The sequence below is a fragment of the Miscanthus floridulus genome, chromosome 6, assembly GCF_019320115.1.
Source record: "Miscanthus floridulus cultivar M001 chromosome 6, ASM1932011v1, whole genome shotgun sequence".
Classification (NCBI taxonomy): Eukaryota; Viridiplantae; Streptophyta; class Magnoliopsida; order Poales; family Poaceae; genus Miscanthus; species Miscanthus floridulus.
The window spans coordinates 19,019,842-19,036,820 of record NC_089585.1 but is presented as its reverse complement, the minus strand read 5'-3'; the positions used below and the strand labels follow the sequence as shown (position 1 = coordinate 19,036,820).

At 49.0% G+C, this 16,979-nt stretch overlaps 1 pseudogene; it reads right to left on the bottom strand.

Annotated features, from left to right (window-relative positions):
* Positions 1-13,646: 13,646 nt before the first annotated feature.
* On the bottom strand, positions 13,647-16,445 carry LOC136457781 (probable LRR receptor-like serine/threonine-protein kinase At3g47570; annotated as a pseudogene).
* Positions 16,446-16,979: the final 534 nt, after the last annotated feature.

The following is a 16,979-nucleotide window of genomic DNA, read 5'->3' as shown; positions in this document are numbered from 1 at the left end:
AGTAGACGATCGGAGACAGTGGGAAAAGAGACAGGACCTACGGCATGGTGATAAATAGCGTAGGCCTACGGAAGAAGGGGGATATCGCATGAAATCTCGTAACATCCCCCTGACGCCGGAGACCTAACCTGCCATCTCCACAAATGAAACATGTCCCACGGGTGTGCAGCGTCGGAGGCCCATACCACCAGACAGCTAAAACACTCAGCTAAAGAAATACCAAAAGTCTCCGCCGTCTACACAAGCCATGCCAAACCTCCTATCGGATCACACACCGATTCAGCAAGCCTCGCCAGGCGGACTTCAAGTACGCCTTCGCCGGCCAAAAAATTGCCAACACTTCTATCCCGGCCATCAAGCAAGCAAAGAGGAGAGAACATGGGGTGGAGGTCCTGGCCACCACCTCTATATCACGCACATTCGCCCAAGCAAAGGCCCACGGTGTGCAAGCTCGGGAGTAGACAAGATATGTAAACTAGCACAACAGATATAAGCCCCCGCACAAACAATCAAGAAAGTGAACCTATTTTATATTCCATAAAACGTCAAGTAACATTCTTATAGGACACAAACTTACAATAAAATCCAAACTATTGTGGCGGAGGTCCGCGCCAAGCAAGCGTGCGAGTAAACCCAGCGCGCTCGTCGTCTATGTCAAACTTAACTGACTCAAACACGTCGCGCGCAACGCTACGGGGAAAGGTCGAACGCCAATACTCCCAAAGCTCTCCGCTCACATAAATACCGTCGTTGTAGAGAGTCAAAGGCGCAACAGCTTGCGCAGGCTCCCGATTCAGAACCTGCGCAAGGTTAAAATTTTCCACAAAATCATTAAGAACAAAAAAAACTTTATTTACAAGAGTCAAACTGGACTACAATATACAAGTCAAAACAGCTAAGTCCTAGAAAGAGCCTAGACCTCCTGCGTCTCGACCGCAGCAGAAGCCCCTGGAATGGAGCCCGCATCAACTGTGGGCGGAGACGGCGCCTGTAGCCTCCGTCCATCACCACCGTCGATCGTAGCGCCCACCGGAGCGCCAGCGGTGGCGGAGGCGTCACCCGCGGTCGCCGAGTGCGAAACTAGCGGAGGCCTACCCGTAAGACTCTTCTGCGCATCCTGTAGCATAGGCTAAAATATCAGTGGCACAGGCAATGAAAGCCTTCGTAGCTTCGCAAAAAGCAAGGAGAGAAAAATAGCGGCTACAAAGACTAGAAATACCTTCGCCCTCTTTTCCTCCGCTAGTTTCCGGGTAGCAGGTCTCCCAAATGGAGCCCAAAAGTACCCGATAAAATTTCTCAAGTTTTTTCGCAAACCAAGAGAAGTCTCACCAAGCTCCTCCGGACCCGGCAGCGCTCACTCCGGAATACTTTCGGTATGCGTACACCCGCCGCGCACCAAAAGCTTGGCGTAATTCACTACTCCCGCCAGCGCCCCATAGTCCGTGCAGCCATTGATAAGACCGGGGAGCTTCGCAAGGTGACGCTTTAGCCAGGAGGCGAGGGCGTAGACGCTGTCTTCCTCCGGAGGAGCGGAGGTTTTGCCTCCGAACTCGGCAACGATGGCCCGGTAATGGCCAACGGTTGCAGCAAGGACCCCCTTGACCGAGTCCAAATGCCTCGTCGTCAAAGACAGCTGCTCCCCCACCACAGCTGCGGATTCCTTCTCAGAGGCCAGCTCTCGCCAGAGACCCTTGGCCAACTCGTTCGCCCTGCGGGCCTGCTCGGCGGACAAAGCTTCTGCATCCCGGGCCTTGGCGAGATCAGCCCTCAAAGCCTCTGTTTCTTGTTCCTTCTCCGCCAGAGAAAGGCGGAGAGCTGCAAGGGAGATGGCCAAACACCCTTTTTCACCTTCCAGGCGCTCGTTCTCCGCCTTGAGCGCTTCAATCGTAGTATCTTGGTCGAAGACCTCGCGAGTGCAGCACTCTTCCACAACAATGGCCGTGTGATACCCCTGTGATCAGAAAGAAGAAGACCAAGGCGATCAGCAATAGAAACAAAAACAAGTCTAAAGGTGAACATACACCAAAAAAGGCAAAACGCCAAAGACGCACCGAGCTCTGGTGTTCTAGATGAACACGAAGAAGTTGGAAGAAATCCATGTCCCTCAGACGCTGTTTGAAGCGATCTGTTCAAAGAAGAACAAACAAACACAAAAACCATAAGGTGAGAAAAGCAAATCTCACAATAAATACACCAACTGCCAGAGACCACCTCCGACGTCTCCAAGAACCCCAAAATAGCACTCTTCCCAACTTGAGATAGAAGTGCCGAAGGAGCCTGCGTAGCAAAAAAACAACAACAACAACTCAGGTCAGAGGGCCGATCACAAATAGGCAATAGCGCAAGACCAAAAGACGAGCAAGCTAAAAAACAATCTACACTCACTTGGACCCGGCGCCATCGGCCCCGGCTGCCCCGGACCAAACCTGGCGCTGGCGGTGGCCGCTTGTTCCTCTAGAGTGAGGAGTCTAGCCATGACATCACCTACAAAGCAACAAGTACACAATATTAGCACTTGATAGAATACAGAAACAAAAAAACCTGGCGAAGACAGCGGACACACAAATGTGCGCTAAACAAACTTACTCATAAAAAGCCCAGGATGGGCCGTCTGACGAGCCCCCTGGGTAGAAGTCTCTGCCCTATCATGCGGAAAAGGCCCGAAAGGCTGGCTCTCCCCAGCCCATGGCCTGGCAGGCGGAGAGCTCGAAGAAGCCTGGGCCACCGAGGCCTGCTCAGCAAGCATGGCCTCCGACTGCCCGATGTCAGCCTCTGGCGCGGGGAGAGACGCAGCAACGGCGGGAGGTGAAGGAATGCGCAGCAAGACGACCTCCGCGACCTCTTCAGAACTTGAATACAGCCCGCCAAAAATGTCGGGCATAGGATTGGCGGCGCTAGCCTTCGGCTGTTCGGCGCTACTCGTAGCAACGTGCAAGGAGCGCGCCGGAGTAGCGCTAGCATCTGGACGCTCCACACCGCTCACAGCGCCACATACAGAGCGCACCAGAGCTCCAAGAGAGCCGCTATCTCCACCGCTCACGACTCGCACGTCCCTTGATGGGACAGAAGAGCTCTAAACGTCTTCACCGCTGGCGGAGGCAACGCCCGCACTAACGGCCGAAGATGCGGCCGACGCGATCACCAGAGCACCGGTCTTCTTCTTCCTTTTCGCAGGCGCCTGAGCAACAGCGGCGCCCTTCCTCTTCTTGGACTCGTCCTCTGTCGTAACATTCTTTGTGGAGGCCTTCTTCTTCTTCTTGTCAATCGAAGCCAGGACCTCGGCGGGAACCTCGCGCTCCCGGTAGATGATCCCGAGCTCCTCAAAAACTCAATTGAGCCACGGCATGGTGCCTACCACGGCTCTCCGAGACGTGTACTCATGCTCAAAAATTTTGCCAACCAACCCGACGGTGGCCTCCTCAACGTCGGCAACGAAGCTGTCCTCCGTCACCCCCTCCCCCAAAGACCGGCCAAAGCGGGGGAAAGGAATCCTGACCTCCGGCCCAAAAATGGGAACCTTCACCTTTTCCAGCCAAAAGGCTAGGTTGTCTCTGCCTAGGGGCAAGTAGTTGGAGGCCTTAATCTCCTCCACCAGGTCGCGGTCCCCAGAGTAGCGGCACGCTGCCGCAAAAGCCCGGTCGCAAGCCTTCCTCACCGGAGACATCTCCTTCGGCGGATCCACGTGCGTATGCAGCGCCATCACCTCCATTCTTGAAGTCAATGGATACTCCACGACCTCCGCACCATCCTCGGTAGTGCCGCGGACCTCGTAGGTCTTCACGTAGAACCACTACTCAAGCCAGCCATGGTCCCACTTGCCCTTCTGGCAAAAAGAAATCTCCAAGCGGTCTACGCCTTGGTTCCTCTTCGACATAAAGGTGCAACTACCATATTGGTAGGTCACCACCACCTCCTTGCCCACCTGCACCTCCTTCTTCTTCTTCGGCTGCTTCTGTAGCTCGTAGTACACGCAGAAGGTGTCCACATCCGGCTCGGTGCCATAAGAAACACATGCCCAGCAAAATTTGCTGAGCATAAGGAAGGCCGTAGGGGTCAGATGGTGAACCTGGACGTTGAACATCTCCAACACCCGGTGGAGGAAGGGGACGTAAGGAAGGCGGAGGTCACAGGTGAAAAAGTCCCGAAACACCATCGCATATCCCTCCTCTGGCTCCAGAACGGTCTGGCCGGGCGGAGGGATCTTTACCCTCGAAGAAGGAAAATACCATTCCTTCGACATCTCCACGACCGCCTCTTCAGTAATGGAGGAGGGGCCGAAATCCCATGACTTTATCGCCATGTCTCCGGAATCCACAGCGACCAGGTCCCCAACAAACGCAGAGACACTCCCCAAATCCTCCTCCACCAGCTTCTCAAATTCCAGCGCAGAGGCGGAGGCAATCATGCACTCCTCAAAACATGCACTCCAGCCGCCTGCCCTAACACCAAGAAGGTGGCGATAGGGTCCGAAGAAGGCGGGCCGGCGAGTATGGGCGAAGGCCGCAAAAAAAGCCACCACGGCGACAACCTGGGAGGAAGGCGCAAGCGGAAAGAAGGAACGCGCGAAGGCAGTTCAAGCGAAAGCAAAGAAAGCAGAGAGCGATTTCAGGCGTTGCAATGAAAACGAAGGACTCGTGCGGGGGGGGACCCCGCAACAACACTGCCCTTATATAGGCCGCGGGTGAGCGGTTCAGCTCTCGCCGTACAACGGTCACCCCCGGATAGTGCGCCTGGCGCCCAACAGTAACCCCTGGATAAGTTGCAAGGTGCACAACGGCTAGATTTGTAGCCCAATGGCAACCTTAACAAGACCAGCGGCCGCGCCAGAGCGGGCCAGGGGGGAACCGGCGGGGATCGGACGGAGACATGACCACGCGCAGTCTCCGCCCCCACGGACGTCCTTGCTTAAGGCGCTTTGAGCTCACGACACGCTCAGGCGGACCGTGGTCTCAAAAGGGGGGAACTATTGTAACACAGCCTCCGAGAGTAGCGGAGACCTACACGGTCAGTAGTTCGCAAGGACGTCTCCGACCGATCACCTAAGCGAAGGCCCAGCCACCACGCCTCCAGACCCTGACCCTAGAAAGATGACAGTTTCTCAGACTGTGCTCACAGGACGCTGCATGCAACCTCGGTGGAGCCTCCGCTCGTTAGGCGCGCAGGCACCTCCGGACGAAGAGGGCGGAGGCCGCCCCACTGATAGGCTAATCAAATGCCAACGTCTAATATGTGTGTGCAGGTAAGCAGAGGAAGGCGCTCATGGACGGCGCTGACACTCTGGTTCGCCCTCCGCTCATATGGGCGGAGGCCCGAGCAGGAGCACGACTGAACCAGGCGTCAGAGGTCGGTGGCTTTCGGCGCCCCTGAGGCAGAGACCAACGGCGGAGGGCCAAAGGCCCATCAACGAATCCTGAGGCCTGCTGGGCCGGTTGGTCGCGCAGGCCCAGTATCTGATAGCGGCGTGGCAAGATTACCCCCGAGACGAAGAGCAAGTAGAGGAATATTCCCAGAATGTACTGTAGCAGTTGAGGGGCACTATTGTAAATACCGCAAAGGCGGTAGTTGAGCCCTATAAATAGGGAACACTTGTAACAGTACGGGGAGGTTGGTGAATGTATTAATGAAACCACAACATTACGTGTCACTCCCTTACACGTCCACTTGCCGTGCCAACCCTTCCAAAGCTTCCGCCCGATTACTGCACTCATCGGGCGAAGACCCCTACCACTTCCTCACCGTCTGAGACAGCAAGTCTCAACATACAGCGCCTTACAAATCGAACTTTTTTCAAAAACGTTTGAACGCCTAATAAAAGAGAATGGAGGGAGTAATACACTCTGACTATAGTTAAACAAATTTGCTTCACCTCTTTGGAGTACAAACCTTTCTCTCAATAAATACTACTACACTCCGGTGTATAGTTAAGGTCCTGTCTGATCCCCTTAGCTAAAATTTGGCCTAGGGCTAAAGATTAGCCCTTGAAATAAAAGGGCTAAAGTTTAACCCCTTAGACTGTTTGGATATATGACTAAAAGGTAAAAGAGAGAGGAGAGATAAAGATGGTAAAGTCACATGTTAGCACTTTTTGCCCCCTTTAGCCTACCTTGCAAGGGCTAATGCGCTAATGGAGGGCTAAAGATTAGCCCCTCCTTTTAGTCCTCCTGTTTGGATCCCAAGAACTAAAAAACAATTAAAAATGAAGGGCTAATCTTTAGCCCATTGGATCCAAATAATGTCTAAATCAGAGAACTTCATCCTAGGCTGGTGGATTTGGACATGCACAAGTGTCCAATGAGCGCAGTGGTGCTTGGTGTGAACAAACGTAACGAGCATGTTGTGCCTCTAGTCAAACAGTGGTTACGTGACCCAGACTAAGGGAGTGTTTGGTTGCCCCTCCTAAAGTTTAGTCGCTGTCCTATCGGATGTTTTGATATATGCATGGAGTATTAAATATAGACTAATTATGAAACTAATTACATAGTTTGCGACTAATTTGCGAGACGAATATTTTGAGCCTAATTAGTCCATGATTTGACAATGCTTTGCTATAGTAAACATGTGTTAATGATGGATTAATTAGGCTTAAAAATCGTCTCGTGGAGTACTGACGGATTATGTAATCTGTTTTTTTATTAGTATCCGAACACCCCATGCAACATCCTCCCGACACATCTCCTAAATTTTAGTAGCTGGATCTAAACACCCCCTAATTACGAGTGTTGCAACATGTTGTGTGAGTGGGGACAAGAGAGCAGTGGCCTACCAGCATCGATACATATTGCGTTTATTTAAGTACTACTAAATGAACTAAAAATGGTAAAAACAAGGGCCTTGATTTAAATTTCGTTCTCCAAATTTCAATCAGTTCATTCACCGCTCACGTACGTCGTGGTGAAAACCTTATGTGGCCAACGATTATTACTCACTCAATCGGGCTTCTTCTGGAAAGAAAGGTGGATCCTTATTGAAAAGTAAAATAGAAGTGGGCACGCGATCCCAAAATTAAAGGCACAACTGAACAGCCTTGGCAATGGCAATCCTGACGCTAATCCCAATCGAACTTCTTTTGAAAAGGAACTTTGTCACCCAAGATAAAAGAAAAGCTAGCTAGCGTTCCATTCCTCTCACCGTTGATGCTGATGCCGTGGGTTAATTGGTGCCAAAGCTAGTTGGCTATGAAATACAAGACGTTCCATGCTGATCTACCTTGTTGGAGCAGGTAGAGCCTGTGGGTCCGGGGCTTGACCATGCTCCATGCACTGGTTGTGGCTAGAGGGCCGCCCGGGCCCTACATAGATAGAGTACTTAGGTGTTCGATAGATTAGCAAAAGACACCCTGGTTTTTCCGAACCGACGGGATATCTTTATTTATAGTTTTATATATGAACTAACACAAGTGAAACTCAACTCGACTCTGCTGCATACTGAGGTGCCTGCTAGTTACTCTCACTCAAGCCAAAGTAAATATATCCATGATGGGTAGGCAGCCCCACCCCTCATTCCAACAGCCAATCTTTCTGGACCCTGTTCGTTTGAGCTTATTTGGCATATAAGCTATACTTTTTCAGTCAATGAACAGTATTTTTTCTCTTACATCAAATCAGTCAACAGTACTTTCAGCCATAGCTTATCAGCCAAAAAGCCCAAACTAACATGGCGCTAATTAAAACGGCTTTACATGCTACTACACCTTTGCGCGGTGTCCTTTGCCAAAAAGGAACAACTGAGTGAAAGCAAACACTTATTCCTCGATAGAAAAAGAAACTGGTTCATAGCAGTTACGTTGAAAGCAAACACTAACCTTATTGGCAGTCGGGAATGACCGCTCCGCCCCCGCATGATTAATACTGAAACTAGCTAGCCAATTAAGGTCGATTGCTTAGAGCATCTCTAAGAGATTAGCCAAATCGTTTTCTAAAGATAAATTTGGTTATTATTAAAGGAAAAACGTCTCCAACAGACTCTGTAAATGATTCTCTAAATTTACTAGCTCTATATCCCACCTTATTCGCTCTCTACTTTTTGATAGCTTACCTCATGCGTCTCAATTTAGATAGCCCGTTGGAGTAGTCAGTTTTAAGTGAGATTCATTTTAGAGAATGGTTAAATCACTAAATTTGGATAATCATTTCGGCTAATCTCTTGGAGATGCTAATATTATAAGCAGGACTGCAATCAATATTCACTTATTCAGATAGTAGAATTGCTCCGGTGGTACTCTTAAAATTACACAGATCTCAAAAAGCAGCATATCTAACTAACTGGGTCACGAAAATTACACAGATCTCAGAGCAGCATATCTAATTAACTGGGTCACGCATGGGCGATGGGCCAGCCCGCCCGTCCAAACCCAGCACAAACATTACACCAAGCTCATCTCTCCCTAGTCCACAGTCCACAGTCCACAGTCCCTTTTGTTCCGTCCTCGTTCCGTTTCCTCGCAGCCAGTGGCGGTGCTCTCCGGTCTCCACGGACATCCTCGCCGCATGAGGCGCGGGAGGAGTGGCGTTCCAGCCAAAATCCATTCCAAACTCCGCCGATCCCCGGCCCTTCGTTAGTACCTTGTTTCCCCGTGTGCTGGAAGCCAGCAAGGAGGTGCACCTCCTGTCTCTGTCTCTGTCCACCGCGACCGCCCCCGCTGGGCTGGTCACCGGGAAACAGGGCAGTGCATGCTCCTAGTAGAGATCCAGACGGCTGAGCTTTTGCTAGCTGGAGAGCAGCACTGATGACCACTCTGCACTTCCTAGTCTCTAATCACTTACTATGACAGACAACGTATGGAGAGGATAATATGAACCGAAACGTTCAACAAACGCACTGATCAAAGACTACTGTCGAACCTCATAATAACTAATCTCTCTGAACGTGCACGGCCATCTTTGAACGTAGACCCACTCACGCCTTACGGGCGTGGGCGCAGACCCACTCACGCGAGCACTGCTTGGCGGCGTCGTTGGCCTCCCTGCAGTGTGGTCACGGTACAACCATGTGTCGTTGTGTCATTATAGTATATATGCATGTTTGGGCCAGGAGGTGGTTTGATAAGTCTCAACCATGCACTTCTCTACAGGAAGAAGAAAGCAAGAACGTGGGCAAGAACTGACTATGGCGCTGATTTGTTGTGAGAGAAAAACATTATGGTCATGTTCGCTTGTCTTATAGTCCGTACTTTTCAGCTTGATTTTTCAGCCGGAACAATGTTTTCTCTCACAATAAATATCGGAACAGTGTTTCGGCTTGTTTTTTTCGGCGAAGCGAACGGGGCCTATACCATGGCTGATAAGTCCGAGCGATACCGCATACTATATCTTGTGGGGCTGACGAGAATGTGCGAGGTATTTTTGCTTAATTCCTCCTTACTTGCATTGCATTGGTGTATCATCGTGGGGATTAATGCTGTTAAAATCTCGTGTCCTTACCTGACAGGTCTTCGTAGCAGCTCGTCTGGTACGGTTGCCGACAAGAGTGTTAGCAGTTGTGGCTCATTAGGTTTGGTTGGGGTGCTTGACTATATATTATTTTTATTTTATTTTTTTAGTATGGAGGGGTGCTTGATTATTCGTTGCCTTATAATAACATGATGATGGCTCTGCACACTGGAGTGTTACCGCTGAGAGATGACCGCTCGACGGAGGTCAGCGTCAAGGCGAGGGAAAATCGGGATGGTGTTGCTGCTGGGGCGGGAGAGAAGGAAGGCATCCCCGTGGCCGTAGACACGTTGAGGTCGCTCAGCGTCTGTCAGTGGCTCCATCGCTGTGATGGAGTACATGTGACAACAACAACACTCCATTTTGGGTTTGTGACCAACGTCTCATTCATTTGTCATTTCCTCACAGAAAAGATGACCTAACCCAGGCCAGCAGGCAGCAGCAATGACCTAGTAGAGAACGCTCATGACAAAACAAATATTTTACGAAAAATTATGTTGTTCTCGTTGCAACGCACGGGCAAGAATCTAGTAGTAGAGAAGATTCTTGGTGGTGCATAATTTGGTTTTTATATAGTGCCAGTCCGGAGGTGTTATCCGCTGCTACCAATGAGCTTTGTTGTGTGTGTGTGTGTGTGTCTCAGTGTGTTTTCAAAATGAATATCGATGAGAATTTTGTGGTGTTAAAAAAATGGAGTTTTGGTAGTAATAAACTTAAATTACTACTGTAGTAAAAAAATACGTACGTACAAAATATGGAACTCGTTGCATCTCTGCGACTAGCCCTGATCTGCGACTCTGCTTGCGTCCGCTCTGTGGCCTTTGGAGGGGAATAGGATATGGCCCCACAGCGCGAGGCGCGGGACATGCCGGCGCGGCGTGCTACATAACCCGGGCAAATTACCCGTTACTCAATACCCGAACCCAAACTACTCGAATCCGTACCCGAACTACCCGAACCCGATCTACCTGTTTATAATTTCAGATAGTGATTCCAGATACCCGAAATTAGTTCAGCAAATTCGGGTAACACCGCCCGGTACCCGATTTACCCATATTACCCGATTTACCCATATTCCATATATGCAAAAGACCAGCAAGAACAAATAGTCCTACCTCCGGTCTTTCCTGTTTCCTCTTCTATTTCTAATTTGAAATGGTTCAGTGCTTCAAGTGATACTGTGTGACTGTTTCTCTGTAATATTTATGTGACATTGTGTTGTGACTCTATTTTTAACATTTCTGTACTTGTGAAGTGTGAACTTATGGTCTTATGCTATCTGGTACTGTTAGTACTTTGCTTATACATTTTTCTCTATGAAATGCTGGAAACTTGGAAAAAAACTGATTAACTGAATGCTGCTGAAATTCTATACAAATGCTGGTTTTTCTGAATATCGGGTAGTTCGGAAATACCCGAACCCGAACCCGAATTATCGGGTACCCGAAAATTTCTGAATTCGGGTAACGTTTTTTATTATCCGAATTACTTATTACCCGAACTATCTGACCCCAAAAAAAAATCGGGTAACCCAAACGCCCAGGTTAGTGCTACACGCTATACACAAGCCTCCAAAGTCTCCAACCATCCAAAAGGCTGGACGACAGCACGAGTGAAGAGATTGGACCATGGATTGGACACCCACTTGGACGAGGTAGCAAAGAATGAGGGTCGCGATTCGCGGATCCGAGGCAGCCTTTTGACGCGCTAATCAGCCGCTTTCCCGTTCGATCCCCTCCCTCGCAGCCTCGCAGGGCAGGTAGATGCCGGTGGGGCGGGCCCCTGCAGCGGATAGACGAGTGCTCTATCTCTATTCCACAAGGCATATTTCTCTACTGCTTTGCTTGTACTCCCGCGCTCATAAAACATAGCCGTGCTACCGAATCAGAGGACCTGCTGTGCAATGCTTGTTATCTCGTATCATTGTTTTTTTTTTTGTTAATGTCACCAGACAGAAGAGGGATATCTGACGAATTTGCCAAAAAAAAGTGCCTTTGTGGAGAATTTATTCGTCCTGGCACGAGCGCGAGCAACGGCCGCACCTGACAGAATTTATTCGTCTTGGGCGCACCTGAGAAAGCGAGTTTGCTGGCCGCTGGCCGGCTCGGGGCCACAGCAAAAGGCGAGTGGCGACCGGCGACCGCTGTGGGTCAACCCTAGGCTCTGCCGCCTTCCTCCGCCCCGGCCCGCCCTCTCACTCGATGGACGCAGCGGCGGCCGCCGTTATTAATGGCTCTGTTCAAAATAGCCGACGTTGATGCTGATGTTGATTTGTTATGAGAGAAAAACATTGTTTATTTCGTTAAAACGGTACGGCTGATAAGTTCAAGCGAACATGGCCAATTATACTTGAATCCAACTGCGACCGTGCAGGGGGCGCATCGCGCCGGAGCCACGACCGCACGCACGGGTTTTGGGGCCGGGCACACCGCGCAGGGGGCCGGACCTAGCGGGTTCGGGGTGTGCTGCGCAGTGTGGACGTGCTGGCCGGGACCGTTGACTAGTCGCGGAGCCAAAACCATGCATCGCCTGTATTTTCATAGCCCTGTTTAATTCGCTGAAATTTGGCTTATGCTGATGCTGATTTGTTGTGGGAGAAAAACACTGTTCGTTCGCTAAAAAGTACTACTGAAGTTGTTCAATGTCAAGAAAAATGTGATCGAGACGTCTGAAATCTGGCCAGGTATCGTTTACCCGTTTATTTGGAATTATTAAATGGCATCGCAATCGTCCACTATAGCGTTGTATGTATGCGAATAAATACCATCATGTTTTTAAAAAAATAAATAAAAGGGCGTGCCAGTGTAGGTTTGTATACTTCCAGCTCGTCTCGTCCATATAATTTCACCTTCTTATTGTATTCAGCACGGGCACGGCAGCACCCAAAAAAGAAAATTGTTCCGAGAGCTAGCGATGACCGAAACAAAGAAGTTTTTTCAGCTAAACCCAAACAAATCTCAGACTTTTTGCATCTCCAAGGCCTTGTTTAGATCACCTCCAAATTCCAAATTTTTTCACTCTCTCTCTATCACATCAATTTTTGGACGCATGCATGGAGCATTAAATGTAGGTAAAAAAAATAACTAATTGCACAGTTTGGTTGTAAATCACGAGACGAATCTTTTGAGCCTAGTTAGTCCATGATCAGACAAAGTTTATCAAATACAAACGAAACGTGCTACAGTGTCCAGATTGCAAAAATTTGCAATCTAATCAAGGCCCAAGTCTCTCCAGAGGTCCAGCCGTTTCAGTTTCAGCCCACTGCTGCGGCGCACTTGTCCTTTTAGGAATCGAATGGGCCTTAAATGATTCTTGCACGCCCAATTATGCACTCGCTGCCAAGGAAGCCCATGGAGGAGGCCGCCGCCGCGGTCGTCGTAGAAGCGGCGCCCCGCCGTGTGCGAGGGCGAGAACCGAACAAGGGCGGCGGCGAGGAAGAAGGTGAAATGAGACACTACATCTGCTCCAACGCCATCTCCATCACGATCTCCTTCACCAACGGCATCTTCGAGAAGCTAGCCGCGGAGGCCGCCAGGCTCGGTCGATAGGCTGGGCAGCACATCCAGACCTCTGCCAGCCTCGTCCTACCTTGCGCTTGCGAGCTCGCCAGGGTCTCCGCGGCCATCGAGGTCGTGGTCGTCACCACTCACCAGGTTCTCGTTGCCTTCCGCTAGCTTCCCGTACTTGCTGTGGTAGTTGGGTGTTTTTGTTTGTTCTGGCTCATTATTTAAGCAGCAGCCACCGGCAGCATGGGAGGAGAAGTGAAACTGTGAATGAAATTGGACGCTCGGCTAGCAATCCCAAAGCCAATTGGGTTTCTGAATTGCTACATCTTGTATTTCTCTCATCTGTGGCAGCCTGGTTGCCACAGACATATAGTCAGTTTGAGCTAGAGGCTGCTTTAATTTCTTACATTTACACACAATTAAATTTCTGCAGGAACTGTACTGTATTCTGAACCTGTAGGCTGTAGTCATTTGAAAATTGAAATGCATATGCTTAATCTTTCAATACAGTCATTTTTTTAATGTTTTGATCCATAATCAGTATGACGATGTGGAGCATAGAGTATGCTAGTGTGAATGATATGCCCCCTGCTGTGGAGACTCGAGCATTTCATATCTTAAGAGGGTAGATTTCTAATATTGCAGTTGGCTGCATACATCTACAGCATATTCTAATACACCTTCAGCTGTGATCATTGCTCTTGCAAATAACTGCAGTTGGTGCCTTTTCAAGCATTTCTTATCTTAAGAAGGTCAATTTCCTTGTCATTTTACTTTTCCATTTTACACTCTTATATGATAAACATACAGATCCAAAACAGACTTCAATCCTCACATGCATGTGCTTCAGTTGTTACACCAATTTGTTTATATGATCACATGCTACAACAATGATCAGTTGGTTCAGTTGACAACATATACATATTGCCCATTTTTTAGCTCTAGTTATTCACTGTTGTCTAAAAATTACTGCAAAATCGTTCCTGCTCCATGTTCCACCACAAGAGGTCTGGCAAACTTGAGGTATGAATCCCTGATCTGATAGCATGCATCTAATTGACAGCATCTTGTATCAGTGTCCTCTCTCTAGGTTGTTTTCTTGAGCAGGATACCCCAAGAGCAATGACATGAACCAAACATTGCTCAATCATGTTTCTTGTATTGCTGTCATGGGTGCCAGTGTGCAGCCACATTGTTGTATCAGCTATCTCCCAAATTTTATCTGGAAGAGCAGCCTCTGAAAACTTATGTAGATCCATCGAACCACTAAACATATCATCTGTTGGGCTCCTCCCTGTAAAAATCTCGAGCAGCAATATGCCAAGGCTATAAACATCACCAAAAGTTGTGATGGATGAACCTTCACCATACTCTATTATTATGCAAAAGAAAAAAAGAAGTATTGATCAGCATGCCTTATTTATAGAAGGATTTGGAATAAAGAAATAAATAAATAAAAACATAGCATTTACCAGGAGCAACATAGCCAATGGAGCCTCTTATGCCAATTGTGCTATTGGAATTTTGCATAATTTTACTTTGACTTTCTGAAATGCTCTAGCTATGCCAAAATCTCCAACTCGGGCACTCATGTCTTCTGCAAGAAGGATGTTGCTTGGTTTGAGATCACAATGGATGATTGGTGGCTGGCAATGATTATGAAGATAGTCCAGAGCATCCATGATATCAACAGCGATATCTAGCCTTTGTGCAAGGCTGAGAGTATTGTCCAAAGTGGGCATCTCAGATTCTTTATGGAGCCAACCATTCAAGCTACCATTTGGCATGAACTCAAAAACCAATGCCTTGAAATCCTGACCTTGTTCATTGATGCTTGAGCAGCATGTGAGGATCTTCATGAGGCAGCAGTGGCGCACCCTTCTTAGTGTCTCACATTCGGCTACAAAACTTTTAGTAGAGCCTGATTGCTGAAGGTCAAAAACCATTACAGCTACAACAATTCCCTCACCTTGAAAAGCACATTTATAGACTGTCCCAAAGCTTCCTGTACCAAGCAAATTAGCTTCTGAGAATCCATTGGTTCCATTTGATAATGTATGATAAGAAACTCTTTCATATTGTTCCTCAGCCATTGGTGGTTTGAATGCGCCCTTCTGCTTTTGTGTTTCCTTCCTGTAGATCAAGTGAACAAGTGCAATAACAATAGCTAAGAATAAGAGTGCAAAGGTTGTTGCTAGTGCTATTTTAAGATACTTCAATTTCCCTCTTCTGCTCTTTTTCACAGAATCTATCTTGCATGGAACTAAATGAAGCTGGGGTATTCCTCCACAAAGCTTGTTATTTCCGATGATCAATAGGTTAACCAAATTTCCAAAAATCCCTTCCTTTGGCACACCCCCTTGCAGGTTATTGAAAGACAAATTTGTCCAGATAGCATCAGAAATTCTTGGTATTAAAAATACCAAGGATTTCGAGGCCCATCAGATTGCCGATCGCGGAGGGGATGCTCCCCCAAATGCCAGTGTTGTCCAAGTGGAGGCTTTGCAGGGTTGTTGAGAGATTCACTATTGAGCTTGGTAGCTGTCCAGTGAAAGCGGCATTGTAGGAGATAACTAATAGTTGGAGTTGGCTGCAGTTTGACAAAGAAGTAACAAATTCCCACCCCTCCCCATCGTTAGCTTCTAACGTGTTGTTGGCCAAGTGCAGATGTTGCATGGCTCGTAGTTTCCCCATGGTGGGAGGCACATATCCACTAAGCACATTTTGTCCAAGGTGGAGTTGCTGAAGTAGTGTGAGGTTAGAGAGTGAAGCAGGGATGGGGCCAGTGAATTGGTTTGCCATATAGTCAAGGATTTGCATGTTGGGGAACTTACTGCCGATATCCGTAGGCATACTACCACTGAGCATGTTCCACTGAATAAGCAACATTTCCAAGGAAGACAAATTGTACAGGGAGATTGGGGGCTCACCAGAGAGGTTATTGAAGGCAAGCCCAAGAAACCAGAGGTCCTTGAGGATGCCAGTGCTGGCCGGGATAGTACCCTTGAGCTGGTTGAACGATAGATCCAGATAACTCAACGATGAAAAGTTAGCCAGCGACGCCAGGATCTGTCCCTTAAGGTGGTTGTTGTGCAGGCTGAGAACCTTGCAAGAGCTCAAGTTGGTGGGGAGTGTGCCAGAGAAGGCATTGTGTCTCAAGTCGAGGGCATGGAGATGGCGCAGTCGACCAAGGCTCGCGGGGATGTTCCCGCTAAACCCATTTGAGGTCAGGTCAAGAGTCCTCAAGGATGATAGGTTTCCGACGGCAGGCGAGAGGACGCTGGTGAGCCCACGACACCACTCGGCGGTGTGTGCCCCGACACCTCACCCCCACCCATCGGTGGTGGTACTGTTCCAAGAAGCAAGAGCGTCGCTCCTGCTGCAGGCAGCTGCAGCCTTGAAGGCCAGCAGCGCTGCCTCATCGTTGGCGTGTGCTGCCACCAGTGTTGAGACGGACATGGCGACGGATAGCAGCAGAAAGAACACCGAGCAGGGCATTGCCATGTAGGCTGCTGCTTTGGTACACCTTGGGGAAATGGTGGGCTGTGTTTGGTGTATCATGCACAATGCAGCCTGCAGCCTGCTGATGCTATTTTTTTTTTTTTTTGTAATTTATAACTTATCATGTGCCGCCATGACATGTACATGTGTGGTTGCCAAAACTAAGTGATCGCTATGTCAGCATTTTCTGTGGACTTTGAGTCAATATTCCAGAGTTCAGTAGGCATGACACGTACAAGTTGCCAAATGAGGAACCAATAAGGGTCGCTCAAACAGCGACAGCTGTTTCTATGACGTCGACAGAGGTGCTCTCCAACCGATGAGGTGCTTGCGCCACCGCAAAGCTAGGCGACCTGGTCCCTGGAAATGGTGAAGACTTCGATGGCATGAGGTGCCGACTGCCGACGGGTTGGAGAAGACGAGCTTAGGGTGCAACGTCAATAGTGAGTTGGGGTGGACTATGAGCAGGGACCATGTGCGGACCAGGGTGCGGTCGTGCCACGGCCGCACGGGAGCTCCACGACAGCGCGGTCGCCATGCCTCG